The sequence below is a fragment of the Parasteatoda tepidariorum genome, chromosome 4, assembly GCF_043381705.1.
Source record: "Parasteatoda tepidariorum isolate YZ-2023 chromosome 4, CAS_Ptep_4.0, whole genome shotgun sequence".
NCBI classification, from domain to species: Eukaryota; Metazoa; Arthropoda; class Arachnida; order Araneae; family Theridiidae; genus Parasteatoda; species Parasteatoda tepidariorum.
Window position 1 is genome coordinate 7,197,362 of NC_092207.1, and position 13,180 is coordinate 7,210,541.

Consider the following 13,180-nt stretch of genomic DNA (forward strand, 5'->3'; position numbering starts at 1 on the left):
AAAAAGAAACGGGCGTAAATCGAAACAATCAGTACTTTCCCACATCACCGAGTGAATTCAACTTGACCCTGAACTCAGAACAAAAGTACCCTTACCCCCTACGTCAAAAAAAGTGTTAGAAGTAAAATAAAATAAACAAGAACAAAATTAAAATAAATTAAAAAGAAAAACATTTCATAAAGATCTGATACTCTCTATCCGAATTGGAGCACTCGGGTTTCGGTTTCAAGTGTGCGCGCATGCGCAAGTCATAACGTGGGTACGACATGAAGTCCGCGTGAATGATTACGTAGCAAAGTCCCCATTTTTTGTGAAAATGTCCACCAGATATCACTGAAGGGAAGAAAAAAATTATTCGGGAAAAAAGCACTTTTTAAGAACGCCAGCTGAAAAAAGCACCTTTAAAAGCTTTTAAAAACGATATCCACAAAAAGCACCTTTAAGTACTTTTTACAAACGCTATGCACCCTGTATGCAGCTTTATTGTTTTTACACGGCTGAAACCGGTTTGCACTTGTTTACATTCGTGTATCAATGGGTTAAATTAGACGATATATACTATAAATTCAATAAATTAGACGATATATTGTATAAATATAGAATATTTATTACATCAGGTATTATATTTGTATATTATAATAATTAGACCAAATTATTAGACATTTTCATTCGATGGTTGGTCGATACGAATTCCGCATCCGGCTGGCACCAACCAAGTGCTGACGGGAAATATCCCTAGTGATAGACGGATCATGCGTTAGAGTCCCTTTGCCGTCAGGCTAACCGTGGGAGGTTCTCGTAATCTTCCTCTCCATGTGACTCAAATGCGGATTAGTTCCATCAAAAAGTCCACGAAGTCAAATTTCTCCCTATTCTTGGATCAGGAGTTCCCATGTCTTCTGGATTGGGTTCAAAATTACAAGGCTACAGAGTTGAATTTAAGTAGTCGTAAACCCAAAAATTAGGTCGACTGTTCACCGACAGTTATAAAAAAAGAAGAAAACGAAATATATAATGTAAAAACAACTTTTAAACAGTTTATTTTATTATTTGATATAGTTTAAATGGTAGTATTATTTTCCAATCTACTTTAATATATTATTTTTAAAAGGTGAAAACTTAAATCAACAATTGAAAAGAAATATGAATTTTACCAATTTCTGAAGTAATTAAAATAACCGTTCTTTTACAATATATTGCAAGAAGGAGAATGATAAAACTGAATTTTAAAATGATATGTAGAATAGTTAAAATATCAAATATTTTTTTTAACTAACATACACACTACTAAAATAATCACAATACAGTTTTTTTAATACTATATGTAAATAGGATACTACTTTACTAAGCACGATATAAACATACACACTACCAAAAATATGTTGAAGAGTTAAGTGCGTATTGAATACACAATTACAAAAAACATACTAATTTTAATAAAATACTTTTAAGAATAAATACTTAGACCGATTCTTAAAAGAACATGCTATACAAAGTTTAAATATCGAAATGTTATAAAACTGAATTCTAAAAAGAAGCGCTAATATATATATATTTTTTAATACTATGTCATCATATGATAAACAATAATGAAATCATATAATAAACATACACACTGCCATAAATTTTTGAAGAGTAAAGTGCGTATTGAATATACAATTACAAAAAAACATACTAATTTCAATAAAATACTATTAAGAATAAATACTTGAACTGATTATTAAATAACATGTTATATAAAGTTTAAAATTATGTGTAAAACTAAAATATATAATTTTTTTTAAAAAAGTAAGAATAAAAACTTTTAGCCTTTTTTTAAAAATATTTTTTACCTGTTTAAATTTAAGCTATTCTTATAAATATCATTGCTAAATTTCTTACAGTGCAAGGTTCGTGATTTTTTTTAAAATTTTTTAAAAAAAAATCAAAAAAATTAGATTTCTTTGATTTTTATTCAAACATACTGTAAGAACTTTAATTTACGATTAAAAAGATTATAAATGTTTAATCAAAATTAACTTAATATTAAAACTATATTGTAACAATATTTTAGAAGCTCTAACTAAAATAATTTTTCATTATAATACATGGCTTTGAATGCATAGCAACCATTTTGAAACAAATGCATGATTAAAATTTAAAGACTAGATGAAATAGAGAATTTAAAGAATACTTTAGGGGTCTGTCTGGGTTTTTCTGAGAGGTACCTATTTTGTGAAAATTAAAAATTATAATAAAAAATCAACACAAATATAGTAAAAATATGGAATTATCGTTTCTTACGAGACACAAAAATAAAATTTTAAGAAAAAGTATTTTCTGTGTTTTTGTGTATCGTTTTTCCTCAAGTTGAATTTGTAAAGGTACCGTTAAACGATAGTAAATATGGCTTGGGCAGACCCCTGCACTTTAACGATTAAAACAAAGTTTCAGTTAGCAAACCATAATTTTAATTTAAAATTGTGATTTCATTTTTTTTTCTTCTCTTGATTTTTAAAATCACAAAATAAATGTAGCATACTGTGTTCATAAATGTAGTCATTCATCAAAAAATAATAAATATTTAATCTATATATTTTTATATTAGAATATTCATTTTTAATTCTATATCAAAATAGATAAGTTAAGCTAAAAAAAAAAAATTAGAAAATCTATGTACTTATGGGAATTTTTTTTTCACAAAATTTCTTTATAGAGAATCAGATAATGTCAGAGATACTGTAAACATATTATGAGAAAAAAATACCAGTTAATAACCCTACTGCTTCAAATAGAGTTTGAAAGGGAAGAATGACACTATATTAGGAAAAAAACATCTGAAGTCATCAGCATTTTTTTTTCTTTTTTTGGCACATTAGGGTGATTTCTTTTTAATATAACCTCAAGCTTCAGAAATATACATTTTCCACCAATAAAATATTATGTCGATTTTAATTCACGCTTTTTCATTCAGAAGGTAGAATTTTAATTAACATTATTTGTATTATTTTTTGAAAAAAATTCATGTTTATTAATTACTTTCTACAGCTATGCAGCATTAAATGTTTACTTTAATCTGTACTTTCAGTCTCAAGAATCAAAACATTTTTAAAAATGCAATTTCAAATGTGTTGGAATTTAACACACACAAAGAAAGAAAGTAATTTCGTTAACTAATATTAATTAATGCAGCAATTTATTCAAATTAAATTTTAATACTAAGAAACAAAAATAATAAAAGTATCAAAAATTTATAACACTGTTTTTTAACTTCTGAAATCAATATATATATAGATAAAAAAAATTTGTTGATTTAAATCAATGATATTTTTTAAAAAATTACTTGATTTAAATCAAGCTGATTTAAATCAATTAAACCCTGTTACAGTTTCCTGGAAAAAAGATAAATATTATCAGTAAAACATGTTTTGAACATTTGTAGGGGAGAGTAATTTTGAATGATTGCAAAATAAAGATACCATTCAGATTAAAGTACACGTCATTTTTTTTAATCTCATAACAGGGTGGATAATACTGAGAAATTTATTTTTCAATCGAATAAAAAGCGTAATACAAATAATACCATCCGATATAAGCTTTATTTTGCAATTAGTTATATTGTGCGCCGGGCATCGAAGTTGCAACGAACGGCTTACGTATCTGTGTACGAAAGGCGGTTTGATCTTCGATCCCTAATTAATCCAATCGGCCCAATTCATTAAGGGTGGAAAAGGGATGTTCTCTCTTAGCCGATAAGATTAACCAGAAACTGATAGGATTAACGAGTGGGAGAAAAATTAGTTTTTGGTTCATTCAATTCTTTAAGAATAACTGAAAAAAAAATCATCAAACGAATTGCAATTTTCTTTTAAAAATTTCTTTATTTCTAGCCGTAATCGAGAGTTTATTAAAATCAGAAAGTAAAATAAAAACTACGTTGTTTTCATCTGTTAGTTTTTTTTCCATATGGTCATTTGACCATTGGCCTCAAGCAGCAGCATGATACTGAATGCAGTTGATCTTTATTTTGATGGGAGTAATTTTTAAAAACATGTTATATGTAATCCAATAACATGAAGCCACCGGTAACGACAACAAATAGTAATAAACAGGGAGTATAGCAGATTTTTGAATAATAAAAAAGCACCTTTTAAGCACTCAAAAAATATTTTTAATCACTTTCCAAAGAAAGAAAAAAGTCATAATTAGGATCTGTGCAGTAATAAAAATTATTTCCTTTTATTGCTTAAAATTCTTAATTTATAAACATAAAATCAATAAAGTTGAAATTTTTTTTCAATAACTTTACATAATCATGATAAAATAACTAGTTTCTGATAAATATTGTAGAAAAAATTGTGAAAATCATGCATTTTTTGTAATTGAACGGACAAAGGCAAAGATAAGTCTCTTTTTAAAAGATAGAAATGAGGCACTTTTTACAAACCCCGAACAAAAAAAAGCACATTTAAGGGCATTTAAGAAACTTAAATCAAAAATAAGCACCTTTAAGCAGTTTTTAACACTAGAAAGACTGAAATTTAGTATATACCTATATTGCCCAAAAGCAGTCAAAATGACTGGATTGTTAAAGAATAAATAATGTGTAAAGAAATTTGTTTACAATTAATTTTTAATACTTTTTAGATTATTTGCAGTTATATAACAAGTTATTAGTAAATATTAACAATAAATAATTCTAAGTAATTGAGTCATTATATACATCATTGTTTTTCTAATTGAAATTAAAAGCAGTCAAAATGACTTTCTTAGGAAATCTAGTGTTAAAAACACTTCGCACCTTGCGTAATGTGACTCACAAGTTTAATATAATAAATAAACCAATTTTTTAACAAAAATAATCCAATTAAACCAAATAAACTAATTTAATGAACAAACAAAATCTTTCAACAAAAATTAAGCACCTTTTTAAGTACTTTTTGAGCACTTAAAAATATTTTACAGCACTATATACATTAACAAAATGAAAAATAGTTTTCAAAGACTCCACTTCAGGGTGCGTAGCCAAATCTTTGAATCAAAAATAAGCACTTTTTAAAAACTTTTCAAGCACTTTACAAAAATTTTCAAGCACTCAAAAAATTCATATTCAATCAGTGATATCATTGAAAAACAAAAACTTTTTATAAACAGTTTTGACGTTAAAAAAAACCCCAAAAGAAACAGACGTAAATCGAAACAATCAGTACTTTCCCACATCATCGAGTGAATTCAACTTGACCCTGAACTCAGAACAAAAGTACCCGTACCCCCTACGACAAAAAAGTGTTAGAAGTAAAATAAAATAAACAATAATAAACTTAAAATAAATTAAAAAGAAAAACATTTCATAAGGATCTGATATTCTTCCATCCGAATTGGAGCACTCGGGTTTCGGTTTAAAATGTGCGTGCATGCGCAAGTCATAACGTGGGTACGACCTCTATGGGTACGAAATGAAGTCCGCGTGAATGATTACGTAGCAAACACCCCATTTTGCGTGAAATGCATGGGATCCACCAGATATCACTGAAGGGGAAAAAAAATTATTCGGGAAAAAAAGCACTTTTTAAAAACGCCAGCTGAAAAATGCACCTTTGAAAGCTTTTAAAAACGAAATCCCCAAAAAAGCACCTTTAAGTACTTTTTACAAACGCTACGCACCCAGCACTTGATCATGACAAAATAAATAGTTTCTGACAAAGAACTCTTTTTTTGACAATATTAGCCACCATGGAGATTTTTCTGTTCAATTTCAGAGGGTGGAAAATGAAACTTGAATTTGAGAATATCTTGCAAAATTCAGCTGAGTTGCACATGAGAGTGCAATAATCTCACCAAAACTCAGCTCAGTATACGCACATACAGACTCGCAAGTATTTCATCAAACATGTAAAGTGATTGGTGCTTGCATACGCTACGAACCGACGGTCCATCGAATTGTGAAAACGCTGAATAGAACAATGTGATAACCCCGCTTTTGCTTAATACGTGGCGAAAATAGACATGGTAAAGAAAAAAAAATCTCATTTTCGAAAAGGGAAAAATTAAGCCCTTTTTAAAAACACATAATAAAAAATTAATCTTCATGGGCTTTTAAAAAATGAAAATCGAAATTTAGCACCTTTAAGCCCTTTTTAAAAACTCTATGCACTATGGTTGTTATTATGCGCACCGCATTCTATAGTTTTTTGACAGTTAAAGATTTTCTCAGTGTAAATTTTTAAATTATGAGAAGTATATTTAACGTCTGATTATTTAGAAGGTGTTTGATCTAATTCTCAGTTGCTGAGAGTTTCCGGAGGAAACTGAAAAGAATTGAAATGGGATTATTTTATTTAGATCCATGCAGTGGTCGGAAAAACTAGTTACTTTGCAGTTAACTTCAACTATATTATTGTAATTGTAGTTAACTATAACCACAACCAGGGCCGTCTTACTAGCAAGCAGGACCCGCACAGAAATGCTTTGGCCCCCTACAACATGCCATACTGTTTAAAACCGAACAAAAAAACTTCACATACTTAAATAAAGCATTTTTAAGATATGGAAATGTTTTCCCCGACCCGTCCTTATATAGGGAATGCTGGTTAATGTTTATTAAAATAAAAAAAAAAAATCCAGAAAACAGTACAAACCGTATTTTTAAGATATGCAATAATTTTGACAAACACATTTTTACTACCTGCAAATACTTAATGCACATAAAATAATGCATTTTTAAACGTAAGGTCCTAAATTAAAATGAAAACTTTTAATTTGGAACCCCTATATGCCTCATTTAAAAAAATTGAGATGCTTGCCATTTGCAAGCCCCAAATAATAAAATAATTTTCAAAACCCGAAGCTAATTAAAATATTTAAATTTGAAAAAAAAAAACATATAAACAAATAAAAAATTCAAAAGGTATGAATTATTTCGTCAAAGTAATAAATTCTCTTATTTAAACATCTTTTAATGCGCATCAGACATAACCAGTTTAAAAGTTGCTGTCCCCTGAGTGCTCAGTAATTCTAAACTCTTACAATTATTACTTTATTTCACTCATTATAAATACTAAACAGAGTTGGTGGTCAAGCATATTTAGTGACATTATGATTTTGAGAGTTGGGTACCTAAAAACGTAGAAAAATAGATTTCGATTACTCTAAGTTTTCCTGGTAAATAAGATTTACAAGGGCCCCCTGAGTGCTTGAGGACCACAGGCACTGCCCGTGTGTTCCCACCCATACGTAACGACGCTACTGACTACAACGACTTTTTTTAAATGTAGCAACTACAAGCCATTTTCGAAATGTAGTCACTAATTTTAGAAGACAAACTTAACTGGAGAATTTAATTTTCACCAATATTCAAAATGAATTTGAATAAAAAATAGGCTTAGTTAAATATGGGAAGATATTGAAAAGTTTTAATTCATGTTTCCATGAAATAGGTTTTTTTTTTTAATTCTAAAGCACTTTTTACGAATTCGTTCTTTAACTTTCAAACTCTATTCTTTTCTCGACAGCGATTTAAGAAATGTTAGGAAATTATCAAATATTTGGAATTTTAGTGATCAATGTTTTTTTTGTATCCTCCAAGGAAATTAAAAAACGGACGGATACGTGGAAAAAAAGGACCACCTTGAATAACTTTTGAGTCAATGATCACGTTCTGGACTCAATCATAATGGTTTGAAGGCGTGACCACAAATATGCTAATTCATTAATGCAGATTTTAAGTTAGGAAATCAGACACAAAAAGTATTTTCTCTGAATAAACATACCTTTTCTTTTCAAGGGACTCGGATTTCTGTCTCTTAAGATATTGGGGGTGGCCTTAATCTGGAAAATAGGGTCCCCATAGTAAGGTCAGTAAAGTGATCCAAAGGTTGGTCTCTTTAATATATTTTATCGTTAAAAGGGATTTCGAACTCCTTGGGGATGGTTTTTAAAAATTCATCAGTCTCATAAAAATAACTTTTCAATGGAAATTGTTTTACGATTAATTCTTTTTCTAATAGAAGCTATTACCGGAAGGTTGAACTAAGCATCTGCTTGATAATGTAGTCTTTAAATCGATGTGATTTTTCACAATAAAGAAAATAATTTAATTTGCTTAATTATTTATCAGTTTTCGGCAAATATTCTAATCAATACAACTATGTAATATTCCTCTCTCGGAAATTTACATTTATTATCAGCGTTCTCACTGTTACTTAAATTAAAATGTAGAGCAACATTCAGAAAGCTCTTTACAAAAGATTATTTTTATGGAAGGTAACTTATCAGGGCAGGGGTCTGTCCAGACATTTTGTGAAAGGTCCATTTTTGTAAAATTGTGAAAAAATGACTCGTAATTTGTGAATATAAAATAAACCTTAAGTCACATTCTTTTAACCAGGGTCCGCTTTTGTGAATTTGTGCAAATAGGGTCCGTNAATTAAAATGTAGAGCAACGTTCAGAAAGCTCTTTACAAACGATTATTTTTATGGAAAGTAACTTATCAGGGCAGGGGTCTGTCCAGACATTTTGTGAAAGGTCCGTTTTTGTGAAATTGTGAAAAAATGACTCGTAATTTGTGAATATAAAATAAACCTTAAGTCATATTCTTTCAACCAGGGTCCGCTTTTGTGAATTTGTGCAAATAGGGTCCGTTATTGCAAAAAAACTTTTTCAAGGAGTTTTTAAATTGTAAAGACATACAAGATTATGCTCAACACTGTAAAATTATAATTAAAAAAATTAAATTTTAAAAAATAAACAACAATTGCTGCTTCTAAATTAGAGATGCAACATACAAATATTTGGTATTTAGCCTATACTGCTGAACGCAGAATATTAATTTCGGACGAATAAAGGAAGAAGCGTCTGCCGAACACAAAATTTAGGGTTTATTCGATCAACAAAACAATAATGTGAAGGGTCCGATTAAAAAATAAATTATTTTGTGAAGGGTCCGATTTTAAGTTAAAATATTTTGTGAAGATTCCGTTTTTATGAAAAGATCTTTTGTGAAGGGTCCGTTAACGGACTTAAATTTCTTCTAAACAGACCCCTGCAGGGGGTTGTGAGCTTCACACGACTTGCTTATTCTTATGATCAGCTTATACTTATAGTGCAGGGTAGCGTATCTTGTGCCATTCAATTGAAATATATATACTACTATCGCATTTAAGTACAATCAAACATACAAGTACAATAAAAAATACTAACACATCCATTAGTCTTAAAATGTTTCCAAAATGTTATTTTATACATATTTCTTCTACATTTTTAAAAATTAAAATTATTATATAAATATTCATTAAAGTATTCTTTTACTACTGTATTAATGCGGGTAAGAGAGTTCAAGCATTTAAACAATCTTTACTTTTTCATAGTTTAAACTTTAAATATTTTAACTTTTAATGAAAGGAGTTGAATCGTAAATTTGCACATGAAATGAAATATTATAAAAAAGTTTTGCTTAATAGCAAGCATAAAAAAAGTTATAAAAAGTATAATATTAGTAATTTTAAAGCTGTAAATGAACACACAGACATATATATCTATCTTTTAGTTCATTCTCAAACTAAAAGGACTCCTTTTAACTTGACATTTTAGTTCTTTTTTCACACTTCTTAAACTTTATTTATTTGGATGCCATTAACTTCTTTCACATTTTGTATTTTTTAATTTAGATAAAATTACATGTCAATTAAAATTTCTAATAAAATCGAACTATCAAAAAACAATATGCAAAAATATTGTTTTAATACGAATAGTCATTGAAAACAAAACATTAATAATTAGAATTAAATGGAATTATAAATAAGAAATGTAATAATACTAAACAACACAATGGACTATAAAAGCTCAATCAAGAATAAATCAATTTTGAAAATTTGTTGCATAAAAATAATTGAGTACTTTTTTCATAAACATTTAATAATTCTTCTTTTAATTTAAAATTATTTAATATGAAATTTTATGAAGCTTACACTCCATTCGTGTTTATACAATAATAGCTTCGATATTTATATCTAGCATGTAAATTGGCTGCATTTTGTACACCAGTAAAATTGCAAAATATAATTAATTTTGAGAACTTTTTTCAGAATGATAAACAGAACTTAACTGGTTCAATATTCCTATGTCGCTTTATTTTTTTATTTATAAATATTCGAATAAAAATGTTGATGATGCAAATTAAACTGAAATGGAGATGATATTTCTCAACTATGTGTTTCAATTTAAATATTTAATTATTTTTCTCGTCCTTTGAACTTTGAGAAAGTTTTGACCTCAACTGGGAAAAGAATGCGTAACAAGTGGGAACACGCATTTCAGCCTCATTAATAATTCCGAAACAGCGGTTGGAATCAATATTTTGACTAAAGTGAAAACGCCAAGTCAAAACAAACTTTGAATCAGCCAAACGCCAGCGCCAGTTATGTCTAAAAGTGCTCAGTTAAAATTCAACAACTAACGAAAAACTTTTTAGATTATGTTTACTTTTTCTTGTTAATAACGATAATAAAAACAGCAATATGTAACTTTAAACTTTCAACTCAATGAATGAAAAGATTTTTTTCAAAACTTTCAGAATTTTTTTCTCGAATAGAAATTGTTTGTGTTAACATTTTTTATATACAAGCTAATAAAATTATACATCGATTTGATGGGAAAAGAATGTTTTTAAATTTAATATTTTTCTCTTAGCATTCTTATTCGCTAAATTCTAGTGAATAATTTTAAAAAAAATTCCGGGAAAAATTACCTAATACAATGACTCTATTAAATTTAAACAATTTTATTGGTTTTTGACTTATATGTATGTGGATGATAAAAATAACAGAAATAACAAATTTTTGAAAAAAAGTCTTTAATTCTCTTGATTCCAAATCAGTTTTAGAATCAAGTAGCGAATGAAGTAACAATAATTAACAGATATGAATTAATAATTTTAATCAATAATAATTTTGAAATTTCTACTTCAAAATAAATTCATATACTGATTTTTTAAATCATCTATAGTAATGTAGCAATAAGCAATTTTTCTCGTTTACTTCATTATTGAATTGGTTCCGCATTCGAGGAAGCCGCAATTTTATAGCATCTGGACAAATGCTTCAAGTCAAAGCCGATAAATTTGCTAAGCGATTGGGTGAGACTAATTTTATGTGCTCTAATGGCTGGTTAGACAAGTTTAAAAAGCGGAATAGCATAAATTTAGGAAAAATTATCGGAGAATCGGGAAATGTTCCATATCTGATGTGGAGGATTGCTCATCAGCTAATGATTACTAATTTTTTTGTAAGCAAGACGAAGAGTAGGGGAGAGTGGGGTCAATTGTAACAGGGTACGATTGTAACAGAGCAAAAATTTCGAGTGTCGGGTTATAGATTTGGTTCCTAGGTGGCGCACAAGGTGTATTTAATAAATCTACATGTACACCCCTGCTGGCAACCATTTTTATGTACTTTTGAAAGAGTTACATCACAAAAGATATTTTCACGCCACGCAAGTACTTTTTTTGGTATTAGAATATTATATTGTAACAAAGTAATTTTGTTTAAACAAATAAAAATTAGTAACCGAATATGTAAGTGGACACTTTAATTAACATTTCAATAAAAAAAAAATTAGTTTTGCTAATTAACTAGCATTGTTTTTAACAAATGAAGCTGAAATGGCGTCTTGGGGACAATTGTAACAATAAGTAAAGGGACGATTGTAACAGCTGAAAATAAATAATCTTATGTTTACAAACCATTACTTAACTCTTTAAGAACCACCAATAGTTTCCTATATCATTTATATTATGTTGCATGTGCATTATTTTATTTGTCACCTTTCACAGCATAAATTAAAATTTTTAACCCCTTAAAGTTAAAAGTTTAACCCTTTAGGTCTCTGCTCATTATTATTTTTACTCCTAAAATATCACTACTATTTTGATCAATAAAAAAATATATCACAACTATGATAATATGTATAATTAACTATGTTTTAGTTGAATTTATGAACTGTTACAATTGACCCCGTAAGTGGGGACAATTGTAACAAGTGCACGACTGTCAAAAATTGTTAATAACTAATATAATAACATTTAAAATAAGGTATTTATTTTTTTTTCTAGTAGAGGATAGTCTACTTTACTCGTCTGTCAATTAATACTAATAATATATTGGATTTTTTGTTAGTTAAAAATAGTTAAGTAAAAAATGTTACAATTGACCCCACTCTCCCCTATTAAAAAATATGAGTTAACACATTTTTTGTTACTACGTATTATTTTCCAGTCATTTTTTATTTCATTTTATGGGTCATTTATTTAAATAATGTCATGTAATAAGAGGGGACAGTTTGGAAACATTAGTTAAAATTGTTTGAGGAACGGATATAGTGAAGTACCGGTTATAGTGAACCGAAATTTCGGTCCTTTGAAGGTTTTTTATAGCGGGGTTTGACTGCATTACAGTCCAGTAAGATGGTAGGTAGGTACTTAATTTACGTCGCACTAGAGCTGCACAATGGGCTATATTGGCGACTGTATAGGGCAGGGTTTCTTAACCTGTGGTTCATGGACCCCTTAGGGGTCCATGGGTCATATTTTGGGGGTCCACCGACTGCTCCTAATTTTTAAAACGTTTGGATCAATAATATTTAAATAACATTGATCTTTTTTTCTAAAAGGTGAAAATACATACATATTTGAAACTAGGTGATCGAGATATCCCAAATTCAGTACGTACTGCACACAGCCCTCTAATATCCCTGTCATATTTTTAACATCCTCTACTAACCGGCTTTCAGTTTGCACCATCAGGGGCAACCCCCTGATGACGTCCACTGTACTATTTTTATTATCCCCTATCAAGCTACGCACATTTGACACCTTGTTCAGGTTACTAGATCTAGAATTTTTTACTAAGAAGAAAGCCCAGTTTTTGAAATCTGGAACATTAAACAAACTTGGATTTGTATTCCACAAAAACCTCTGGTTGAGGCATCTCTCAAAATTGCATATCATATTGCTAAAAGCAAGAAACCGCATACTATTGGAGAGACGTTAATTAAGCCGTGTGCGCTGGAGATGGTTGAATTAGTTTGTAGATTGGAACAGAGAAAAAAAACTTGAGGCAATTCCATTTTCAAATGATGTGACACATTCAAGAATTGTTGAAATTTCTTGCAATATCTTGAAAAAGATCGATTAATTGAAAGTATTGC

General features: G+C 28.9%; 1 protein-coding gene across 1 annotated transcript in view; it reads right to left on the reverse strand.

The window, feature by feature from the left end:
- Positions 1-13,180, reverse strand: part of LOC107447410 (uncharacterized) — a 35,898-nt gene that overhangs the window by 4,806 nt on the left and 17,912 nt on the right. The gene's annotated exons all lie outside the window — the stretch shown is intronic.